Below are 24,630 nucleotides of genomic sequence, written 5' to 3' on the forward strand. Positions count from 1 at the left end.
GAAAACTCCCTCCCCACCTCTTACGGAGGAAAAACCAGGAAAATCCAGGCGTGAATGCCCAAATGACAGCTTGTAAGGGACACAGCCAACAATCAGCTGCAAGTGTGAGCAGGGTGAGAACAGGAGGCTAAAAGAAGGGCTGCCTGAGGTGCCAAACAGGAGAGATTATTTTGAGTGGATCAAAGGCAGGGGAAGCAGGATGTAATAATCTTGGACAGCCCTTCTCCAGGATGGGATCTACTGGGCTGCTAGCTCGCAGCTGCAGGGAAGCAGCAGAAGGCACAGGGACTGCGTCTCTTAAAGCAGGACTGGATGAAGAAGTGACGCATGAGGGTGGTGAGACACCAGAGTTGCCCAGAGAAGTTGTGGATGCCCCATCCCTGGAGGTGTTCAAGGCCAGGCTGGACGGGGCTTTGAGCAACCTGGTCTAGTGGGAGGTGTCCCTGCCCATGGCAGGAGGATGGAACTAGATGATCTTTTATGTCCTTTCTGACCTGTGATTCTATGATTCTATGTGCTTTAAGGAGCAGTCCCAGAACCGGCAGCGGACATTCGTATCGAAGGACATGCCAGCTCTTATTTTGTCGTTGTTTCAGATGGAAGAGTAGTTCATTTGGGGACTATTGGGACTATTGTCAAAGTAAGGCAGTAATCCATGGAGCAAATCCCCACCCGGCCTTACTATAAAGGAGGTGACTTCACTGCAGTGAATAAAGATGCCGCAGCTTTTCCCAGAGGAGGCTGTGGAGATGCTTTTCAGTGAACGCGAGTCACGCCAGGCATCTGACTCCCTTCTTTTCAGCTCCTTGGCTCTGGGGACCATGAGGTGGCGCAGTTACCCTGGATATATATCAGATCACAGCTGGCTGCAGGCTGGCCAGGTATCTTCCCAAAGTATGGGTCAGCTCTCCCCAGCTGCATAACTACAACCATGTGTTAAGGAGCTGCTCCTTTATACACTGTATAGCTACATCACCTAATCCCTTTTTTTCCTTTTGTTTTTTTGGCCTTTCCAGGGAGTCAGTGAGTTTCTGCGGGACAAGAAAGAGCAATCAAGCGTTTTGCGCTCTCCTGTTTGCAAGTGTGCCCCTTGCAGGGCTCCCTTTCCTCTCCTTTTCTTAAATAGGGCTTTACAAAAATAAACTAAGGGCAAATGCGTTTTATGTTTCCCCCCCCCGGAAAGCACTACAAGGACATCGCTTGTTTTATTAGCGGGAGAACGGGATGCGAAATACCAGACACAGGCCACATGGGGGAAGGTGTTGGTGGTGGCTCTCTTTCCCTTCACACTCCCCATCTGCAGGAGTGGGAAGAAAAGGTCCGAGAGCTGTGTCCTGTTTGCAGGTAGCGTCCAGTTCTGTCTTTGGGTCCTTTTTGGGTTTTGTGGAGGGATGGTAGCTCCAGTGCCCTGGCTGGTTTCCAGGGAGGGAGGCTGTGTTGAATCTCCCTCAGGTTCCCCATGCGATTGAACTGGATCTGGATGTTTTTCCTGCTTTCCCTTCCCAGAGGTTGGATCGTCTTGTTGCGTGCTCACAGATTGCCGCCGCGGTGGTGGGTTTCCACGGAAAATCTGCACCTGCTCGTGAACTGGGACACTCAACTCCATGCGGAGAGGACAACCTGAGTCCTGTGCCTCACACGAACTCCATCCTGGGAATAAAAATGCTTTGGGATGTGAAAAGCATTTCCTCCCTGGGATGCTGTCTTTGCTCCTGTGATGTCTGCAGCTTCGCTCAACCTAGAGTTTGCCTTCAGAAGCTGTGGTGAAGCTGAGGCAGACAGATCTTCTTCAGCTCCTGTCAGTCAGCATGGCCATAGCACGCGTGTGGTGTTGCACGCACGGGTGCAGTATGGTGCTGCACAAGCACCCGTGTGGCAAACACACCCTGGCAGGAGGTTTTGGTATTCGTTCCCTAGAGCGTCACTGATTCTGGGCGTGATACGGTGTGAACTCACCCTCCTGCTCCACAGGCGCATTTCGCTACGTCTATAAATGCCCTCCCAGCACGTCAGACCCTGATTCTTATCACCTGTACACTTGAGAGATCAAAACAGCCGTAGAAAGGCTTCTCCAGACTCTGCTGTGAGGGCCCCCACTGCCCGCCTGCCCCTGGCCACATTCTGGCACAGGAGAGAAGCTCCACGCTCTCCTGTGCAAGCACCACACCGGCACCATCTCCTCCCTTGGCCAAAAGTGCAGACCTCCAGCATCTGAGGCAGACCACTGCTGGCGAGAAAGCCCAGCAGGTGCAGATGCTGCCTTTGGCTCCAAGGAGAGAGGGGACAAGCACCCCATGTAGAGCAAGGAGCTGAGGTGCCATTTGTCTGGGCAAGTCCACCTCTTCTGAAATGCTTTTGCAATTGCCTTCTAAGCTCAGTACGGTGTCCACCATATCATAGAATCATAGAATGGTTAGAGTTGGAAGGGACCTTAAACCAACCCCCCTGCCATGGGCAGGGACATCTCCCACTAGACCAGGTTGCTCAAAGCCCCATCCAGCCTGGTCTTGAACACTTCCAGGGACGGGGAAATCCTATTTCAAGCAGAAGAACAGAAAATCCCTTTCATGGCATGCTTTCACTCTACAAGCACCACACTGACATGGCCAAGCCATGAGCCTGACTTTCCTTTGGGCACCTCAGAAGGCCAACTAAACCCCCAGAAGATCTGAATCTCTCTTCAGGAGTGTCCTCCTGCACCCGTCAGGTGTTCAGGGCTCCTGGATGAACACCCTTCAGCAGTGATTAATTATATTTAATGTTTTCTGTGCCTTCCAAAATAATCTCCCACTTTCCCTCAGCAGTTCATGTGATGCTGGTTCCCAGACGAGCCACCCAAAACCTGCCGGGTCTCCCACTTGGGTGGGCTGAGATGTGATGCCTCTAGTGCCCTGTTTCATCTCTGGCCTCTGGGCAGCGTGTTAGGATCAAGGATGGTGGCAACTGCTACAACAGGGACCTGCCCACCCTTGACATCCCCAGTTGGGTTGCACCTTAAGCTCTTCTGATGCCCAACACAGGCACTGCATCCACGTTTGCTGTCGGCTCCTGGTTGCGAGCTGAGCCCTGCAAACCTACACATTCCTCCTTGCTTACACACCGCAAGCTTTATTTGTTTTAATCCAAGGGGCCTCTGATAATTATTAACATATTTAATTATTTTTACTCTGAGTCACTCAGCTCAGGCGTGGAGTGATCACAAGGATTGCTTTAGTACAAAGACAGGACCCTGGAGCATTCGCACCACCAAGTAATCGCCCTTGGAAGATGGAGTTCCCATCGATGCCTGCCTCGCAGCCTGCCTTTCCTCCCAGTTTGAGCTGCTTTTTGCTTCGCTGGGAAGTGCCGGCTTCAAAAAGAGCAAAATTGGGCACATTCAGACAATTTGTGGGGCTACGGCTTTGCGCCCTGAGGTTGCAAACTCTGGGACAGAGCTGGCAGGGAATGATGTTCATCTGAGCTGTTCTCCAGCCCTGCACCTCATGGGGGGGGTGTTAGTCCATCTGCCCCCCAAGAAAATTGCACCACTCCATCCAGCATCCCCCCCGCCACCCCCAAGGCTCGCCAGCGAGTTACGTGGCCTCGCACCAGCAATCAGAGCACACTGCAATTAGTGGTGTTTGTCTGAGGAAACTCATAACTCTGCACTTCCACATGATTTATGAGGTTCCCCAGCCCGGGCTGGCCCGTGAGCCGCGATCGTTCCCAGTCCCGGCGGTTCACGGCGAGGCTACCCAGGGCGGTCCGGGTGTTTTTCCTCCCCCGGTGTCCATCAGGGCTTTGCAGGGAAGTGCTACCCTTGGCAAATACCCCCACACTGTGATTCCTCGGGGTCTGTGGGCTTTGGTTGGGGGCCAGACCCCTGTGTCTGGGCTGCCTTTGCGCTGGGATGCATCTGCACCATCCCGGGTGAGCTTGGTTCTTGCTCCTTCTTCTGTTCCCCAGGGATTTCTCCCCATAATGTCAGGACCCTGCAATCGTGGATCCCATAGGATGGCCTTTTTCCTGAACTTCCAAAATCCTGGAGAATCCACGTGGCTGGCAAGCAAGAATTACTTCAATTCTCTGTCCCCGCGGTGATGCGGGATTGGAATTAGCCAAATCTGTAGATACAAGAAAACAGAGGGAGTGACCCAAGGATGCACAAAGGAGGCCTTGGCAGGGCTGGGAATTGAGCAAAAATCTTCAGACACCTGAAAGATGTTGGCCCTTGTTGAAATCTGTAGTTAAGAATAAGTTTTTGGTTAAATACGTATATAAATATTTATACAGAGAGCGAGAGGAAGAGGTGGAAAGAAATAAGTTTCACACACCGAAAACTGCACAATTTTAAACAAATCAAACCTTTTAATAAAAACCAGAACACTGATGCTACTTTAAAAGGACATAAGATAAGGGCTGGTCTCTGCTTTCCCTGGAGGGAAAGGATTGGAAAATAGTGATCAGGCTGTTCCTGCTAAGGTTGAGCTCTTGCTCAGAAAGCCTTTTTGGTTTTTTTTTTCCTCCTAAGCTTTTTATCAGCATTTTTCTTTAGCTCTAATAATAGCAGCACTTCTTTTGTCTTGGCTGTTTTCACTGCAGACCCCAGGGAGCAGAGCTGATGTCCCGGCACGTAAAGGCTTGCCCTCACCAAAGCCCATTTCTAGTCTTGGTCAGTGCTTTGAATGGGCAGCGATTGCCCCAAAGTCCTTGTGGTTTTGGTGTTGTCTTGTCCCTCTAAAGCCTTTGTGTGTGTGTCCAAAAGCCACATCTTGGCAAGCTGCCTGCGAGACCCCATAGGCAGGAGGTGCATGGAGAAGGGTCAGAAGAAGGTGTGTTTGGAGCTGGTTTTTGCTCCTGGTCCTTAAGCACAGCCTGGAGATATGGTTTAGTGATGGGTTTTGTCAGTGTTAGGTTGACGGTTGGACTAGATGATCTGAAAGGTCCCTTCCAATGAAGGCAATTCTATGATTCTATGGCCATCCAACCCCTCTTACCAAGCAGCATCCCAGCCCCACATCTGCTTTCCTGGGGATGTTTAGCAGCTACGGTCCTGCTTGCTTTGCACACAGCGGAAAAAAAAGCAAATGCAGCAGTGCAGGGTGAATTCCTGAGCTTGGCTCCATCTTTACCCAGTGCAGGGAAGAGTGGGATTTGGGAACATAATTGCCAAATAAGAGGAATTCCTCTTGTTTAGGATGCTACAAGCTGAGGTGAGGGATAAATGGCAGAGAGATACTCAGCTCCACTTGCAAGTGTTGCTGCGGAGGAAGAGGAAAGACTGAGGGAGCTGGAGGTGTTCATCCTGGAGAAAAGGAGGCTGAGGGGAGACCTTCTCACTCTCTACAACTCCCTGAGAGGAGGTTGTAGAGAGGTGGGGATTGGTCTGTTCTCCCAAGTCACAGGCGATAGGACAAGAGGAAATGGTCTCAAGTTGCACCAGGGGAGGTTCAGATTGGATATTAGGAAAAATTTCTTCACTGAAAGGGTTATCAAGCCTTGGAATGGGCTGCCCAGGGAAGTGGTGGAAGCACCATTCCTGGAGGTTTTCAAAAGATGGGTTGACATAGTGCTTAGAGACATAGTTTAGTGATGTGGGGTGGGTTTTTTTTATGGATTTCTTTTGTTTTTCTTATCAGAGTTATGTTGATGGTTGGACTAGATGATCTTAAAAGTCCCTTCCAACCTATACGATTCTATGATTCTATGAACTTCCCCAAAGTGGCAGATGACAGTGGCTGGAAGGTGCCACATGAGGCTTGGAGAGAAGCCTGGGGAGAAGCACCCAGCGCAGGAGGTGGGAAGAAGCATCAGGAAGAGCCATGTCTTCTGTTGACTCCTGTTGCAGCGGCTGAGCATCATCTCAGGACGTGTCAGGATCTCCAAATCTCTGCAGTACTGGAGCCTGGGTTATTTTTGACCTAGGTGGTTTTCCTGAGCTAATTCCCAGCTTGCATGAGTGACTGTCCTGGCAAAATGGGATGAAAGACCATGAGTGGTGGTGGTTCTTTCATTGCTGCTGCTGTGGAGGACAGAGCTGTGTCATCGCAGCATCCTCCATTCACAGAATCACAGAATCATGTGGGGTTGGAAGGGACCTCTGGAGATCATCTAGTCCAACCCCCCTGCCAAAGCAGGTCCACCCAGAGCAGGTTGCACAGGAACGTGTCCAGGCAGGTTTGGAATGTCTGCAGGGAAGGAGACTCCACACCTCCCTGGGCAGCCCATTCCAGTGCTCTGCCACCCTCAAAGTAAAGAAGTTCCTCCTCATGTTTAGGTGGAACTTCTTACATTCAAGTTTGTGCCCATTTCCTCTTGTCTTATCCCTGGGCATCACTGAAAAAAGACTGGCCCCATCCTCTTGACACCCTCCCTTTAAGCATTTATAAACATTTATCAGATCCCCCCTCAGCCTTCTCTTCTCCAGACTAAAAAGACCCAAGTCCCTCAGCCTTTCCTCCTAAGAGAGATGCTCCAGGCCCCTAATCATCTTTGTAGCCCTCTGCTGTACCCTCTCCAGTAGTTCCCTGTCCTTGAACTGGGGAGTCCAGAACCGGACACAGTACTCCAGATGGGGCCTCCCCAGGGCAGAGCAGAGGGGCAGGATGACCTCTCTCGACCTGCTGGTCACACTCTTCCTGATGCCCCGCAGGATGCCATTGGCCTTCTTGGCCACAAGGGCACATTGTTGGCTCATGGTCATCCTATTGATGACCGTCCTATTGATGACTCCCCACCGCTCCCCATCCCCTCTGCAAACCACCAGACAAAGCTCCCTTATTGCAAGGCCAGAGCAGGGAGGGGGAAAAAGCAGGGCCGTTAAAGCTGAGACTATATTAAGCCATGGAAAACCACAAAAATAAGTGCCTGCAATCCTAGCGGCACTAAACCTGTCCCCCGACTTCCCCTCGGAAACCAATCTCTCCCTGACCCGGGTGGGAAAACGCCTGTAGTCGTAACCACCCCGCCAGGAAAACACAAAGCGAGGCATTTATCTGAGCCTTCGATTGTATGGCTCGGGGCGGCGATTTGCTCTGCTCCGCTCAATAACAAAGCCAAGACGCTGCAGGTAACAGCCAGGCCAAGAAGTCTGCGAGTTTCATTCCCTACAAGTGAGTTTTGGCACGGTAGCCGCTTCACACCCAATTAATTACTTCAGCACCAGATTATACTTGCAGGCTCCAATAGAAGTGATAATAGGAACCAATTAAATTAATTTATATTTACTTTGTAAGCATATTTTCCTTTGGTAAATCTTTGCTTTAATTTGACAGATTGGACTCCAGCATTTTGTTTTTGTTAAGAGATACGGCCCTAAATCCAGAGGAACAAATCCAAACCTGTAAAACCAAGAAGTCCTTCCCCTTCAGGTTCAAAAACATGTAGGACACGATGTTAAAAAAAAAAAAAAAAAGAAAAAAGAAGTATGTATGCACGTGCCCGGACTAATAAAAATATACCGTGAAATGTGTGGGGAGGTGCCATTGAGTCTTGCTGGAAGAACGTGAGCGTGAGCTGGGTTAGAGGCGGTGGTTGGTGAGATGTCCATGCCAGAGCTCGAAACGGAGACAAGCTTTCATGTCGCAGTGGGCAGGGTCACAGACCAGCGTGCACAGGAGAGAGCCGTGTTCTGCTGTCACCTGCAGTCAGGGAATTGGCTTGCTAAGTGCAACTGGTTAAAATGGGACGGTCTCAGTTTATACCATCATCATAGAATCATAGAGTGGACCTTAAAGATCACCCAGTTCCAACCCCCCTGCCATGGGCAGGGACACCTCCCACCAGACCAGGTTGCTCAAAGCCCCCTCCAACCTGGCCTCAAACACCTCCAGGGATGGGGCAGCCACAGCTTCTCTGGGCAACCTGGGCCAGTGTCTCACCACCCTCACAGCAAAGAATTTCTACCTAATATCTAATCTAAATCTCCCCTCTTTCAGTGCCAAGCTCTTCCCCCTCATCCTATGGCTCCTCTCCCTGATCAGGAGTCCCTCCCCAGCTTTCCTGGAGCCCCTTGAGGGACTGGAAGGGGCTCTAAGGTCTCCCCGGAGCCTTCTCTTCTCCAGGCTGAACCCCCCCAACTCTCTCAGCCTGTCCTCACAGCAGAGGGGCTCCAGCCCTCCCAGCATCTCCGTGGCCTCCTCTGGCCCCGCTCCAACAGGTCCATGTCTCTCCTGTGCTGAGGCCCCAGAGCTGGAGGCAGCACTGAGTTGGGGGGGGGGTCTCCCCAGAGCGGAGCAGAGGGGCAGAATCCCCCCCCTCGCCCTGCTGGCCACGCTGCTGGGGATGCAGCTCAGGATGTGGGGGGGGCTTTCTGTGCTGCCAGCGCACATTGCTGGCGTAAACCTTAAATTGTTAAATACTTTTGTGTTGCAGTAGCAAATGAACGTCTGCTCGTTTTGCACCCAGTTTGGATGTCTCTACAGCACATTCATCCAGGAATAGCTTAAGCCCTTTGTACCTTTTTCTAACTCCATATAGGATGACGCAGAAGTGAATGATTTATAAACCATTGCATTATCTCATCCATGTGTCAAGGAACAACCCTAATAAAGGGTAGTACCAATCAGCTAAAAGGCAGCCTGCCAGAGACAGAAAAAGCCACAAAACCAGACCTGTGCCCCAGCATGTGATGCTGGGATGTTTATATCACTGCTTCCCTACCCCACCAGCAGCCCTTCCCTCTTCTCCTTTCCCCCTCTGGCACTGTACTCACCAGCCTCCAAGACTTCATGAAGTGAAGACTTTCTTGTCAGCCTGGTGAAATATCCCTGAAATGTTTAAAGCACCATCTATCTTTTCTTCTCCTCTCTTCTCTCTTGAGCATCTATCACAGGGAAGTGCAACTCTACCAAAACCATCCTTAGAAAACCAGACCTGGGGACCTACCTGAGGCCTCCACTGCTGCAGGACAGGCTTGGTCTGGTGTTTTCTCACAAGCTTCAAGCAACAGACTTGGAATTGCAGTGTCAACCATGTTGTCCCCTGTTAAAAACCTCCATCGAAGTTGGTAGAGTCTCTATGGTGGCTTTCACTGGTGGTATCAAATCAGGGACCCCATTAAAGGCGGCAGAGGTGGAGACACCTGAGGTGACAGCGTGGCCCTGTGACTAAGAGATAGGGAAAAAAATCTTTGTGCTGATGATGGTGGGCTGGATGTGTGCAGGATGGGAGCAAATACACATCCTCGTGGATCTCCGCTTTGTCTACATGGAGAGGAGATGGGCTGAAGCCTCTGCCTTCCCCTGAGTGGACAGGAATGGGGACACAATGGGGAAAACCTACCCCTTTCTTTCCCTGTGGGATGGAAGTCAAGCGGCTCACCAAAGTTGCCAAAGGGGCTTTGGGGACACTTTAATGTCTTTTGAAAGCTGTTGAACTCCTTTTTGGGCTCTGGAAATTTGCTACTTCCAATGTTGCTGTTTTCCTAGCCTAGCATAGCGTGTGGATTTTACAGCCGTAGAGTTGCTACTCATTTTTCACCCTCTGGATGGTGATTTATGGCTTCTGGAACAAAGGTTAAACCCTCTTCCTCTCCTTGTTAGTGCTGTTTCACACGCTTCACGCAGATCAGTGCCATTGCACTCAGAAGAGCTTGTTGGCCAAGGTCCCATAAAATCCAATTTTCTCTTCAGTTTGGATCTCCCATGCTTTAAGTCTGGCAGACGTGTGGGTATTTTATCTCAGCAGACCCATGAACAAGAAGTCTCCAGCGCAATGCAGTGCAGAAGGATCAAAAAACAAAAAAAAGCATCTGCAGGACAACACAGATACTTCCAGCTCCTCTGGCATATACTAGTGAGGCCATAACATCAGGCTGCCACAAAGAGTGGGGTAGGTCCCTGTTTTCTTTGCAGATGTGAAGGTACGTTGCCCACTCAACAACTTGCTTGTGAAGATAGACATGCATTTGGCAGGTCAGCAGCCTTGTTCGCTCCTCTCCAATACTTCTGCAAAATAAAATAAAAATCAAGGAAATATAAACATTGTGTTAAGTGAAGGACACGCTGCATCCTTGCTTTATGGGCTTCCCAAAACCTATTTTAGCTAATTTCCCTTTTCTGACTTACCATTTTCCCTTTTAAGGCTCAGCTTGCTTTCTGCTGGTGACCGCAATGGAGAACTGCATGTGGATAGTCTCTGTGGCATTAAGTGCTTCATTCCCACGGGTTGGGCTGTAGATGGGGTCATCACTGAAAGCCAGTCCTTGGTCCTCAGCTGAAGGCACTGATACTGATTTGTCCGTCCCATGGCCCATCTGCTGGTGACCCATGATGGATGAAGCTGCTGCGGGTGGTCAGTGTCCTGAAGCTGGAGGAAGGCTCCAACACGTGGTTCTTCGTCCGCAGAGAGACACTTAACTGCTTTACCACCACACCCCATGAGCCATTGTTATACTTGGCTTATTCTTCCACCAGATGCAGGATTTCTGTTTTAAAGGAGAATTTAAAAATGAAAACTATGCGAGGAGAGATTTACGGGCTGTGTTACCACTGGGCCAGGCAGTGAGGGCCTTAAGAACTGAAGTCAGTCTGCACAAATATTCAAGTTCTGCTTTTCACCCTCCATGAACTCCATCAGATTGACTGAGAATAGCCTCTGTGCTCTCCTGTCTACTGTAGTTAAATTTAGACATCCTTTAGAGCAAGAGAGCTGAGACCCAACCAGGCTGTGCCAGAAGAACCCCAGAAGGGAAACTCTATGAGCCACCATTGCTGGGACATGCTGATGAGGCCATGCGGATATCACATTATCATTTCTGTGTCTTCTCCAGCCCTTCCCCATCCTTAGTGGAAGCCTCTCGTGAGCCCTGAATATGTCAGGCTAGTTTCTGCCTCAATTATTTTAGGAGAGGAGATGATGTTATCAAACAACCTGAACATTTTAACACCGGCAAAGGCCCGCACCAGACTGAGAAACAGGACTCCTGGGTTGTTTGAATTTTTGCCTCTTCACCCCTCACCCTTCTCTCTGCTTGGGTCCCTCATGTGCATTGACTGCATCAATAAAAATCTGGTTTGTACGTTGTCCAAGCTATTGCTATGTCAACCTATTTTGAAAGGCCCCCCAAAAAAGTGAAAAGTCAGAAAAAGTTTGAAAAACCTAGGAAAAACAAGTCTCATGCTAGATCTCCACCTGCTTCACTTACTGAGGGAAGGTCAAGAGGAGGCTCAAGAAGGGTAGAACTTCCTCCTCAGGAGAAAACACCCAGAGGCAACAGAGCCTTGTAGTCTATCGCAGGTCTAAGGCCGGAACCTAAAAGCAGACATATTTCATTTCAAAATGAGGCCCAGTGCTTTAACAGTGGGAATGATTAAGTGTTGAGACAAAATACCAATGAAAGTAGTAGATTCTTCCTTTTCAGATATTTTCAAATTGTGAGCAGATGCCTGCTGGAACAGAGTTTTTAGCCAAGCACAAGTTATTGGGTTCCTTATTGGAGTATGCAATTTTTATGGTCCATATTATATGGAGCTCAGAATAGACGATCTTATGGCCCACTGTGACTTTAAAATCTAAGAAACAGGTAGTTCTGGATCGAAAGGAGCCAGGTTTCCTCTGGATTTGTGTCTTGAGGCTGACTGACTCTGCTGCCTAAGAAGACACAAAATCCGATTGAAGCTTTTCTCATTTAACAGCCGTGCTGTTAAAAACGCAGACTCTATTTCCAAGTTGAATTTGTCTGGCTTCGGTGTGGTTATGGGTCTGCCTCTCCTCTGCTTGACTGGCGATAAAGCCTTGCTCTCTGGGGGATACCGAGCAAAGCCTCTTTGGCCTCTAATGTCCTTCAAGTGTGGTTGAACTTGGCCATGGAGTCAGATGCGGGAGCGGGCAGACATGAGCACGCACACACACCCACAGTCTGACAGAGAGAAAATTGAAATAGCTTAGTTTCTCCAGGTTAAAAATAGAGAATAATGAAGATTAACATGAAATTAAAGGGAAATTTATCTCTTCAGACAGAGGTTGATACCTTTGAGAACATCCCCAGTCAAAGCGGTTGCCTCTGATCGCAGGGGACTGAGTCAGATGACCCTGAAGATCTTGTCATGTCTTTTGGGGTTATAGACTAAATATTTGCGTCAGCCTGACTTTATTTGTTCTTGGATTTGTAAAATGTGAGAGTCATTCAGTGCAGAAATCTGGTCCCTACTCAGTTTTCACGAGAGGTTGGCAGCTCACCCTCTAAAAATAAAAGCTGAAGCGTTATTCACTGTCCCCATCATCTGAGCCAGTTAGGATTCAATTAAGAGCATTTCTGGGCTGTATTTTAGGAGTTAGTGTCTGTCAAGATTTTACCTTGGGGTTCTTGGGTTAAACCTTCCTGTCTCAGTGTCGTGCTGTGTGGAATGGCTTTGCTCTTTGAAGGAATCCATCTCCCTGTCTTTCCCCCTGCACCCTCCCACAGGCGCGAGGGTGAGCTGATTTTTGGTATGTAGTAATAACAATTTGTCAGGATGCCAAGTTCAAAGCCTCTAACCTCCTGCCAATGCGAAGCCTGAGAGTGAGGTCACGACTAATCTCAGACTCCTGACCTCCCAGTCACATCCACCAGCACTGGATCAGAGGGGAGAAGTGGAAGGGCTTATTTTGAAAGGTTTTAGATTTCAGGTGAGGTCAACAAAAGATTTGCCCAGATGGAAGAAATCAAGAGGATAATATGGAGCATATTAGGGAAGATGAAAGGCGTCGTGTAAACCAATCTCCTCCTTAGCCTAGAAAGGAAAGTCTAACTACCAGGGTAACCTTCCGGTAATGGCAAAGAAGCCTGAACCATCACAAAATGTAGCAGAAACCAGGCATTGTCCTGGAGAAAGCAACGCAAGCGTAGAGATTCAGAGTGATGCTGCTGGGATTTTCAAAAGCTCCTAAACAGAGTAGTCTCTGATTTCCTAAACCAGAGAGATTGAGGTGCCCAGACACCTTTGAATATCCCATGAGGCATCTTTCTGCATTCTGAGGAGCGTGTATAGCTCGGTAACCCCAGACTGGGGGCTTGATTCGCTGCAACTCTGTAGCCAAATGTTTTGAAAAATATGGGCCATGTGGAAATTATAAATATTTAGGGACTCTGCCTATAGGAACCAGAGCGTTCATGTAACATCCAACCCCATTTTAGCCTATTAGCCACCTAATGGGCCTGTATCACCAGGTCATTCTGCAGAGATGTGTTCCCAGCCATACTGGGAGCCCATAACAGACTTGGGAAGAATGAACAGATTTCCCAGCTGCCAGCTCTGAGCCATGGATAAAATGGAAAATGGACCAACAAAATAGATTTCCATTTCATTTTGGACCAAGCCAACGGCATCCTGGCTTGTATTAGAAATAGCGTGACCAGCAGAAGTAGGGAGGTGATTGTGCCCCTGTACTCAGCACTGGTGAGGCCACACCTCGAGTATTGTGTCCAGTTTTGGGCAGCTCAATCCAAGAGAGATACCGAGGTGCTGGAGCGAGTGCAGAGGAGGGCAACGAAGCTGGTGAAGGGCCTGGAAAACAAATCATATGAAGAGCGGTTGAAGGAGCCGGGACTGTTTAGTATAAGGAAGAGGAGGCTGAGGGGTGACCTCATCACTCTCTACAACTACTTGAAAGGACACTGTAGAGAGGTTGGTGCTGGTCTCTTCGCACAGGTAATTAGCGATAGAACAAGAGGGAATGGCTTCAAGCTGCAACAGGGTAGGTTTAGACTGAACATTAGGAAAGAATTTTTCACAGAAAGAGTGGTCGGGCATTGGAACAGGCTGCCCAGGGAGGTGGTTGAGTCACCATCCCTGGATGTGTTTAAGAGACGTTTAGATGTGGTGTTGGGGGATACGGTGTAGGGGAGAACTTTGTAGAGTAGGGTAGATGGTTGGACTCGATCCCAAGGGTCTCTTCCAACCTGGATGATTCTATGATTCTATGATTCTAAGATTTCTGGTGAACTGATTTTTCCTCTAGCAGGATGTGGGGAAAATCCGTAGAGATGTGGCTGAGGTCCTGGGACGTGGGCAGAGCCCTCCCCACTCCCAGGTTTCTCCCTGCTGTGGTACTCTTTGCCCCATATGCTTTCTTGCAACTTCTCTTCCACGTGGATTTGCCCCAGTCTTGGTGCCCTGGAGGAGCTGGAGCACTAGTGAGTCCATTGTTGGGGACAGACCACTTGCCTGGAAGTGGGTTGTGTTGGCATTCAAGTCTATATTTCATCTGCTAATGGGATTACGTCAATAGAAGACTATGTCCTGGGCTAAAAGGATGAATTCCACAGAAAAGAAGCCAATACTCCCATTGTAAGAATAAGACAGAAGTTTTGTTAATCCAAGGTAACAGAGACATGAGCACTGGTGGACACACAGATCTCAGGGCCACCTGGAAGGAGATCCCAGTCCCAAAGGGTGTTTATTGCTCTATCCAATGCGCTCTGAAAGGACTTTTACAAGAGAGCCCATTTTCCATTCCCTGCACACTTTTGTTGGTGTTTTGGGCACAGAAAAATAAGGGTAGATGATGCTGTCAGTCTCCATGCACATGGTCTTATCTGGGCTTAGCTGGGCCATTTTCAGCTCAGGGTAGACAACTGCGCTTTATGGGATTACGATATATGTGTTGCATTTATTAGTATAAACACAAATGTTGTTACAAGCATAAATCAAATTAAGGTTTAAACTTCTCCATACAAGTTCAAATGTGTATCAAAGCCAGCATCATAGTTAATTCGATTGTTTCCTGGAGTTTTTGCAAGCCCGGGGTTGGAAAATAAATCAAATTTTGTTACAGACAGAATGGGACACGCGAAAGCTGTGGACGCCTCCCAGCTCATCCCTGTGAAATCTGGTTTTAGCACCTCTTCCCCTGACTTCCCGTGGAGCCGCCCCCAGACAGGAGAAGGGTGTGATGCCTCCTGCATGAAAATAGTCATCCATCAGCGAGGAGCACGGCAGGTGGTTTGTGTACAACTCCTACGCTGATCAAGGCGCTCTCCTGGATGGATGAACCCACCACGTCTCAGGCAGACGACCACTGGAGCTACACCAGCAAGATAAGCAACTATGTTTGCTATTGCAATCCAAAGAACCTTCAACCCGTTGTAGAAATAGGACTATAAATTGTAGTGGAAAAGAGTTTTAGCAGGAAATGGGGGATGCTGTGTCCAAAAATAACAGCAATAGCACTGTGAAAACAGAGCAGTTGGTAGGAGGGGAGTACTACTTGAGATATGGATTTTTGACTCCCGTTTTACTCATCTTATTGGAGTTCGGTGGGAATATTGGCAGGGTGAGGAATGGTTTGTCGTCAGGAGCAGCCTGAAGTCCTGAATTATCTGGGGATAGATACATGCGCCATTGAGGCATCGCTCAAAAGATGCCGAAGAAGTGAAACCAAATCTTTTGGGACAAGTTCATCCTTTATATAACCCAGATATATATTTTTTCTTTCACCTTACAGCCCATTGCAATTTACTCCAAATGCACGGGAACCCATTTTCTGTGGCTCGTTTTGCCTGGTTGTTGTCTCGAAACTTTTCCCAATGGTGGCACACGAGTGTCTTTCTTATAGATTATTAACAATAAAAAGGGCACATATTTTTACATAGCAAACCCCAAGTGCTTTATCTGAATATCTGATACATTTCTTAGGAAGAAATTACGTCCTGCACTTCCATGGAACGCAGTGAAAGGACAGTCCCTTCCATCCATCACTGACTCGTGGCATCCTCTTGCATTCAAATTCACATCACCATTAAATAACAGCGAATGGTCTTTACTCTCTCCTTGTTGTCAAGTTGTTGTTTGCCAAAATATTGTTGGCCTTTGAAATGATAATTATAACATAATCATGAGAGAGACAGGGGGAAAGTCCAGTTACAGATAATTAAGGACATATTCTAATGAAAATCCTCACCCAGGGGAAAAGCAGTAGGAGATGTTCCCCTGAAGCTATGACCCAAATCCTCAGTCTTTGGTGTCCTTCTCCTTCCCCACCTGCTTTAATTAGTGAAACCATTTACAGTATTAATATTCTATTTATACTTTTCCTTCACATGTTCTCAGATGAAGAGGAAGAGGTACGAGTACAATCTCCTCCATTACAACTGTGTATTCCTGGATCGATTTTTCTCAGCAAGTAATTTGAACTGTTTTTAGAAAGGTAAGCGGAGAGGGATTTAGGTTTTCCCATTAAGAAAAGAAATGGGAATTACCGAGTTGTTATAAATTAGCCTAATTTGATTTAAGCAGAACAGAGTGGAAATCGGGACCTGTCAATTTTCTTCTTCCTCAGATGTAATGGAAGGTGAAGATGATGAAATAAATATAAAAAAGATCTGATATGATACAACAGAGATGCTGACAGAATTAATCCTCAGTCGTGCTGGTTATTATGCAAAGGGCTTAAACACTATGAAAAGAAATGCTCCTACTTGTTCTACTAATTTTTCAAGTCCCAAAAATGTTGAGGAAAAAAAGTGAACCATAACTGCTGTTATTCAACCAATTTCTCTCCATGGAAAACCTTGACCACTTCAATCATCTTCCTTGAGCACCAGATTTTGAGTCTGCAAAATTGCATTTCCCCACCTCAGAGCAAAGAGATGGACTGAAGAAAAGCCACCTCCCCAGCTCCAAAGAGCTCTGTTTGGGGATTTTTCTTGAATTCGGGTTGATGTTTAGAATGAAAGTGCTTTGAGCAATCAATATTACTAACCCCAGATCGCTCCAGAGATATCAGAGTGGGAAGGACTGGGAGAAGGGCGCTCAATTCTGTGTCACCGCCTGCCTACCCCCGGTGACGGCTCAATATATAACGGCAAAATTACTCATCCCGTAGCAATATGTTTGGCACAAGCGAGAGGAACTCGCGCTTCTGTAACCAAATGCCCTGGCGAGAGAGCAGAGGCACTGGGGAGGCTGGGCTGAGTGATTTTTGCTCGGCTTCACTTTGGCACCCATCTCCAGCTCCTGCTGAGCCCGCATTAAATGGAGCAAAAAAAATAAAAAAAAAAATAATCAAACTGTTTCACGCTCTTTTCAAAGGAGGTGAGTTTTCACAGCTCCCAGGTCATTTCTAACAAGCTGTGCCCACAGCTTGGTCCCTTCTGGTTCTGGCACAACTGCTTGTCAGCTCTTATACCAAAAACCAGTAGCCCGTGACTGATGGTGTATAAAATGAAAGGTTGCTCACTCTTTTTCTGGGTTTTTCTTGCTGAATGCTAAGCCCACTGTAAGTCCCTTTGTTCTCGGCAAGAGTGGAGATTAATCATTTTTAGAATGAAAGGCAGGATTTGAAAGATGTTTGAGATGAGCGGAGGTGATTGCAGAGTGGGCTGCAGGAGTGGTGGGCAAGCCATCTGATTTTTTTTTTCTCCTGGCTCTTTGCTTTTACTGTATGAAGGAGATACTTGGGGCTGCGCACGGTGAATCTCAGCCGGGCTGAAATCAGTGTTTTCACCAACTGAATATCAAGTTACGTCTGCTGAGGATCGGCATTCAGCACTGCCACCCTGCATTTCACAGCACATTAATTAATGTGGAGATCTAATCAATGCAGCTTGTGATCCTGACAGTAAGTACTGCAATACCTTCCTTTGGTCACCTGAACCTGAACTCACCAGAATGAGTTAAAGCGATGCGTTGGCTCCTCATGTCATTTCAGGCTTTCCAGCAAGTGTTTGCGCTCCACAGATGCAACTGTTTGACACCTGAGTTGTGTTGCTCAAGTGACTTCTTCATATAAAACATCTAGGCCAAGGGAGGAGTGTTTTTAGGTGTAGATCAGCAGAAGCAAAGCCCAGAGGCCACACTGGCTTCCACCCGATGAGCTGGTTGAATGCAATCTGACATTTTGGTGGTTTTGGCAGTGTTAGGTTAATGGTTGGACTCGAAGATCTTAAAGGTTCTTTCCAACCTAGATGATTCTATGATTCTGTGATTTCATGCCGATGCACCCAGGATCCAGACCTCCTGCGCCACTGATGGTTCTGAAAAGGTTGTGTTGACAATGCTGGTGCCAGTGGAACCTGTCACGACTGATACACCTCCAGGGAACCTCCAAAGGTCCGCAGCTCTGGCTAGGCTTCTTGCTGTTGCCTGGTTGACAACCCATGGGCAGAGCAATTGGCACCAGCTTGTGCCTGAGTAGTTGAAGGTCCTTACTGTGCATCTGCATTAATTAGGGTTAATACCACCAGATCCAATCATAGAATCATAGAATGGTTTGGGTTGGAAGGGACCTTAAAGATCATCAAGTTCCAACCACCCTGCCATAGGCAGAGACACCTCCCACTAGATCAGGTTGCTCAGTCCTTTCTTTCTTTTTGCATGGTCCCTACAAGGGGTGGATAGACTGATGTAGATGACCTGTTTGTTGACGATACCATTCACTGTCTTGTTATTTCTTAGCCTGGAATTTGCGGAAGGAAAAAGCTACAATGAAACCACTTCATTTCTCCTCCTGCTCATCTTTGGGATTTTTCATACAGCATTGAGCTCTGTCCCCCGCTGGGATGAGACCAATTCGTGGGAAGTTTTGGACTTCAACCCAAAGAGTGATTCAACCTTTCCAGCCCCAGACCAAGCAGCTGCAGCCCTCTGTGCCAGCAGCGTTAACTCCCCAAAACCAACCTCCCGCCCCCAACAACCAGCAACACAAAGCGAAGGAAGTCCCTGATGAAAACCTAGCGTTAAAAAAAAAAAAAACCTTTTCAGAACTATAAAGCACTGCATTATCATCCTTCAAAAACAAGGACAGGGGTTGCAAAATTTTTAAACACTTTCCCATACACAAAGGTCATAATCTTTTCCAGCCTACAGCTATTATGAAAGCCAAATATTGTGAAGCTAAGCTATACAAGTGGTGCCACTTAATCATAGTTTAAGATGTTCCAGGCCCTCAGTATTGTGGTGGTGATACCAAGGTAGCCAGGTTCGCCGGGTGGCTTGACTCTTGAGCTGTATTTGTCCCAAACACGGGTGTTATGGTCATGGAGAGTTCAGAGGTTAATGGCACAGATACAGGGCACAGGCTTACATGGGAATGCAATGAAATCTGAAAACTATTACACATATTTGGGCTCCATGTCTTGCCTGGCCACACACAGGCCTATTTAATGCCTTCACGGGCCAGAGTCTGCTGCGAGACGACTGGCGTCACTCAAGGTTTGCAGTTGGGTAATCGAGATCTGAGCCTGGAGGCAGTGATCTAATCTTTCACATTTTGGGTGTCAATGACCTCGAGAAATGTGAAGTAACAGAGGAGAGCAGCCATTGGCTGGTTTTACATTAAAACACAGAAAATAAAAACGATACGATACAGGAGGAGCAAAATTATTGCTCCAAAATGGACTACCTCCATTAAGGTGCTGGCTGATCGCATACATCCATACTCTGCGGTGCCAGGTCCTTCCCCTCTAGCAGTCGTATTTCCCTTTGGCTTTGTTCCCCAGTGTAAATCAGTCAGAGTCTGGCTCGGTGCTGGTCTCAGGTATCAGCTTGGTGCTTGGTTTCAGCCCAGCTCCTCAAGGCTTACCATAAATAAAGGCAGAGTGGCGTGGGGAAGCAGCAGGTGGACGGCATTTCTTCCCCAGACCCTTGGCAGCTAACTGGGACTCTTATGGTAGGGTCTTCAAATAGTGCTGAGAAAAACTCCCTTCTGTCCGGTTCTCTTTAACATCTTTATCAATGATCTGAACGAGGGAATTGAGTGCACCCTCAGTAAATTTGCAGATGACACCAAGTTGGGTGGGAGTGTCGACCTGCTGGAGGGTAGAAAGGTCTTGCAGAGGGATCTGGACAGGTTGGATCGGTGGGCTGAGACCAACGGGATGAGTTTCAATAAGGCCAAGTGCCGGGTCCTGCACTTGGGTCACAACAACCCCATGGACACTACAGGCTTGGGGCAGAGTGGCTGGAGCTGCCTGGCAGAAAAGGACCTGGGGGTGTTGGTTGACTGTTGGCTGAACATGAGCCAGCAGTGTGCCCAGGTGGCTAAGAAGGCCAACAGCATCCTGTCCTGTATCAGGAACAGTGTGGTGAATACGACCCGAGAGGTGATCATCCCCCTGCACTGGGCACTGGTGAGGCCCCACCTTGAGTGCTGTGTCCAGTTTTGGGCCCCTTACCACAAAAAAGGCATTGAGGGGCTGGAGCGTGTCCAGAGAAGGGCAACGGAGCTGGTGAGGGGTCTGGAGCACAAGTCTTGTGAGGAGAGGCTGAGGGAGCTGGGGGTGTTCAGTCTGGAGAAAAGGAGGCTGAGGGGAGACCTTCTCGCTCTCTACAACTCCCTGAAAGGAGAGTGTAGAGAGGCAGGGGTCAGTCTCTTCTCCCAAGTCACAGGCAATAGGACAAGAGGAAATGGCCTCAAGTTGCGCTGGGGGTGGTTCAGATTGGATATTAGGAAAAATTTTTTCACTGAAAGGTTTATCAAGCCTTGGAATGGGCTGCCCAGGGAAGTGGTAGAGGCACCATCCCTGGGGATATTCAAAAGACGAGTTGACATGGTGCTCGGGAATATGGTTTAGTGTTGGTGGTTTGTGGGGTTTTTTTGTTGGTTTTTTGGGTTTTTTGGGTTGGTTTTTTTTTAAAGTTGGACTAGATGATCTTAAAGGTCCCTTCCAACCTAGGCGATTCTGTGATTCTGTGATTCTGTCTACAATAATTTAAATTAACTAACTAGCTTGGAGACACAGTTGAGATAGCGATGTTTAAAGATAATTCAAACCCCAATTAAAATGTGTTAGAGTTCCTGTGTTTGGGCTGGTGTTTTCTTCTGCACCGCTTTGACATTGGATGGGAGGCTTCTTCCACAGAGGAAACCCAGTGTATGACTTGGGTCTGGGAGGGCAGAATGCATGTCATGATTTTCTCTTTTCTTCTCTCTCTCTCTCTTCTTCACAATGTTTTTCCACTAAGAAATAAAAGTGCCTGAGGAATGACAACTCTCTCCCTTCCCCATCAAACCATCATAATATCTGTGTACCACAGGTGATAAACTCCCTCTTTTTCCCATAGGAAATAACCATGTTACCACCCTCTTCCTTTAATTACTGAACAGCATGAGCTTAACTTCTTTTTTTTTAAAATCAGTTAACACATCTAGTTCAACTCCAAGCACCTCACTTGCTAGTGAAGTGCAACCACCACGGAATTTTGTTGCTTCTATTTCAAACCTGCAGAAGGCCTGGTGCGATGGAAACCTTGTCTACTAATCAGTAGCAGATTGGTGTAATAAGAAAAGTTGTCCCTACCACAGACCTTGCCTAGCAGGAGACATCCTTATAGCAGATCTGGGTGTCAAGATTTCTATCTGGCTTTGTGCCTCAAATGGGGTAGCAGATGTGGAGAGCGTGTGTGGTCCATCATTACAGAGATGCCATCTGCGGGTTTATCATGACTGGCCATGTCTGGGCGTCATGGTTATGGCCTCTGCCCCATCACCCTGTCCTTCCTGTCCCAGGGAAGTCCTGTAACCCTGCCAGCTCTGCAGCTGCAATTCAATAGCCCATGAGCTATTGAAGGAGGATTTGTCCGGGAGCTGGCAGATGGGGGTCAGCCACAGGAAGGAAGGGAGTTGAGTGATATCATCCAAAATTATCTTCAGTTGGCCTTTCTGGGATGGGGATCTTTGATCATTGCAGGGCACAGAGGAAAATCTGCAGCTTTGAAAGGTGAGAGTCCAGAAGAGATGACCCAAACCAGTAACAAACATATCTAGGACCAGAGGAGTTACTGTGCTACCTTGACCCACATTTGACATACTGTCTTCAATAGTGGTCACGACCAAATACTCTCAAGGAAAGTGTAAGAAACACCATAGCTGTGGGACTAACCCACTCCATAAAGACCAAGCAAGTCTTGCTTCCGGGCAAGAGCTCTATCTGTTTCAAAACCTTGATGTTCTCTTTGAGGAGACAACCACTCACCTCTGAACTTTGCTGAGATCTTGGAATTAGACAACTAAAAGAGAAAGAAGAGGCGGAATTTAAATGTTTGAAATATCTGTGTCAAATTCCTGCCCCAGGCTGGTGCTCAGAGACAGGTCTCTGCTGCTACTTGTCAATTAAATTACTTGAATCACTTAGTATATTTTTAGTGAAATTCATTTCCACAGGTTATATCTTCTGGAGGCCTTAGTGTTTAGAGATGGATTGAGGAAGAGGGTCCCAGAGAAGTGGCCTGTGCTGACAAAGAAGGGGACGAGCCAGCAGACCAAGAGAAAGGGGTGAGGAGGAGCTGATAAGAGGAGAGCAGGGAAGCAGGAGGAGTAGCTGCCCTGAACGGTAATAGGTTGTGATGTTGGAGATTCATGAACAGCCCATGTATGCTTGATTAAAGGCTCCCAAGTCCCAACATGGGGGCACCCAAGAGAGCCTGGGGCCACATTAGCTGTGACCAGTAGACATTTCATAGGAAAAAGTGAACTCTGCACAAGCAAGGGTGAGGAGCTGCTTCACCACAGGGATTATCTGAGATCAAAGCCTGTGTTACTCGGTCAAAAATTATGGGGGGATTCAGGCAATCGTAGCAGCCATTCACAGGACAACCCGACAGATCGGAGTCTGCTGTGAGGATGGCATAGGCCATCACAACCATTGCAAACCATGCATGAGAGGTGCATGGTTTATAAGTGTTAATAATGGTTTTGCCTGGAGAAGTTGTGAATGCTCCATCCCTGGAGCTGTTCAAGGCCAGGTTGGGTAGGGCTTTGAGCAACCTGGTCTAGTGGAGGGTTGGAACTAGATGATCTTTAAGATCTCCTCCAGGTCAAACCATTATATGATTCTATGATAAGATGTGCAACTGCTTCTGTGCATTTAGCACTGGTAGCCCTGGAGCCTTTCTCCATCCAGGACCAGCAGCACCCAGTAACCCTGTAACTTCATCTACCCAGTAACCCACCAGGCTCCCAGAGACCTCCTGCCTGCTGGAGATGGAGGTATGCGCTGCAGTGGAAGGGAGCGATGCTGCCGCCATGTCCTTGGGATCCCACTGTCTCTGCAGGGAACAGTGCTAAGGGAAGGCTGGTGCTGGCAGGGTTTTTCTGACCCACCAGAAAGTGGGTTGGAGATGCATTTCCCACCAAACAGCACAGTGATTTTGTAGTCATTTTGGGTTCAGATACGCAGGTCAATAATCTTTAATTTACCTGAGACTCACATCACAACATCCTTCATTTATTATTTATAATAAATTATAAATTTATTTTTTAAAATATTTATTTTTTTTTAAATATGTATTTTTTTTATTTACTCATAATTTATTTAAAGGGGAAAAGAAGCATATTATAGAGCAAAGGATGGAGGGACAAGACAATGGACCGACCTGCATGGCATTGAAAGCCAACAGTGGATGCAGGGAAGTTAAAGAAGAGGCTAAACACATTCCCTAGCAGTAGCCCAGGGACAGGAGAACTGAATAGCCGTGAGATGATGGCTTTGCCAGCCACAGGTTTGTATTGTTATAACTCTTCTGCAGTTGGACATTCTGGTGTAACAGGTAGTCGACACAGATGTAAAAGTTATTGGTTGAACCCCCCCAACGCCTCTCTCTATTTCAGCCTTTTCCTTGTCGCACTTTGAGGTATTATTTGCCTTGTTCTGTTTATTCAGCCAGCTTTGGTGTTGGATGTATTTGAGTTTCTTGCCACAAACGCCTTCCTGCTTAAATGTCAAGATTGACTATTTAGGAGATTATCAGTCTCGGGAAGAAATTAAACATGCTGTAATAATGTGCCCTGACCCTGGCACATTCTCGCCACAGTAGTGGATGTTTATACAGATAACGAGCATCAGGAATTAAAATAATTAGTTTTCATGTTAGAAAGAAAATCAGGATTCTGAAGGAAGGTAAATCTTCATTCTTCAATACAAATCTGATGTAAAACTCCAATTGCTTTTTTACAGGGAATGTTGGTTTTTATTTAATGTGTTATGGTGTTTTTTCTTTGAGGGTGATGGGAGGATGTCTGAACACAGAGGCCAAAAATTAAAATACTTGAGCTTTCTTAAGAGAAGAAAGAAAAAAAGCAGACCATTTGAATAGAAGCAAACAAGAAAAGTGTAGATTTTCTTTTTCCATTGAGAAGACATATTTAATCCCCCCAAAAGGTCTGATGAGGCAATATTTGTCCATGTCTGCTCTGGGGGTTTAAGTCAATATTTGCTGGAAGTTAGAGATTCCTGCTATTGATCCACGTTTGCTTATTCTGGATTTTCTCGCAGTTTTCCCGACGCATTTGTTCCTTGCCAGAGTCTGAGATGGGACATGGGATTGCTCAGGGGTCTGGTCCAAACTTGGAAGCCCCCCTCACTTAAGCACACTTTGCACGTCACAGAGAGGAGGCCAAAACAGGGTCCTGACAGGGTAAGGTGGGTTGAAATGTGAAGGAGAGCTCTGGATGCGCCTAGCTGAGAGCAGGGCTCAGTCCATGCAGCTCTTGGGTGGAGGATAAAGTGTTGTCCCCACTTGCTTCATACCACAGCACCTGGCTGGTCCCAAATGGGCGCTTAATTGACCCATCTGCAATGCTCCCAGGTGTACAAACCATAACGTTGAGGCAACCATTTATAAACGTTTGCCAGGAAGGAGTTCAAGATTTCTAACGCCCTCTTCCATGGACTATTTCCTTCACCTGTCACATCTTCTGGCACCATCCTCTTCCATCCTGTTGGTGCTTGGA

The sequence above is a fragment of the Numenius arquata genome, chromosome 1 (genome assembly GCF_964106895.1).
Source record: "Numenius arquata chromosome 1, bNumArq3.hap1.1, whole genome shotgun sequence".
NCBI lineage: Eukaryota > Metazoa > Chordata > Aves > Charadriiformes > Scolopacidae > Numenius > Numenius arquata.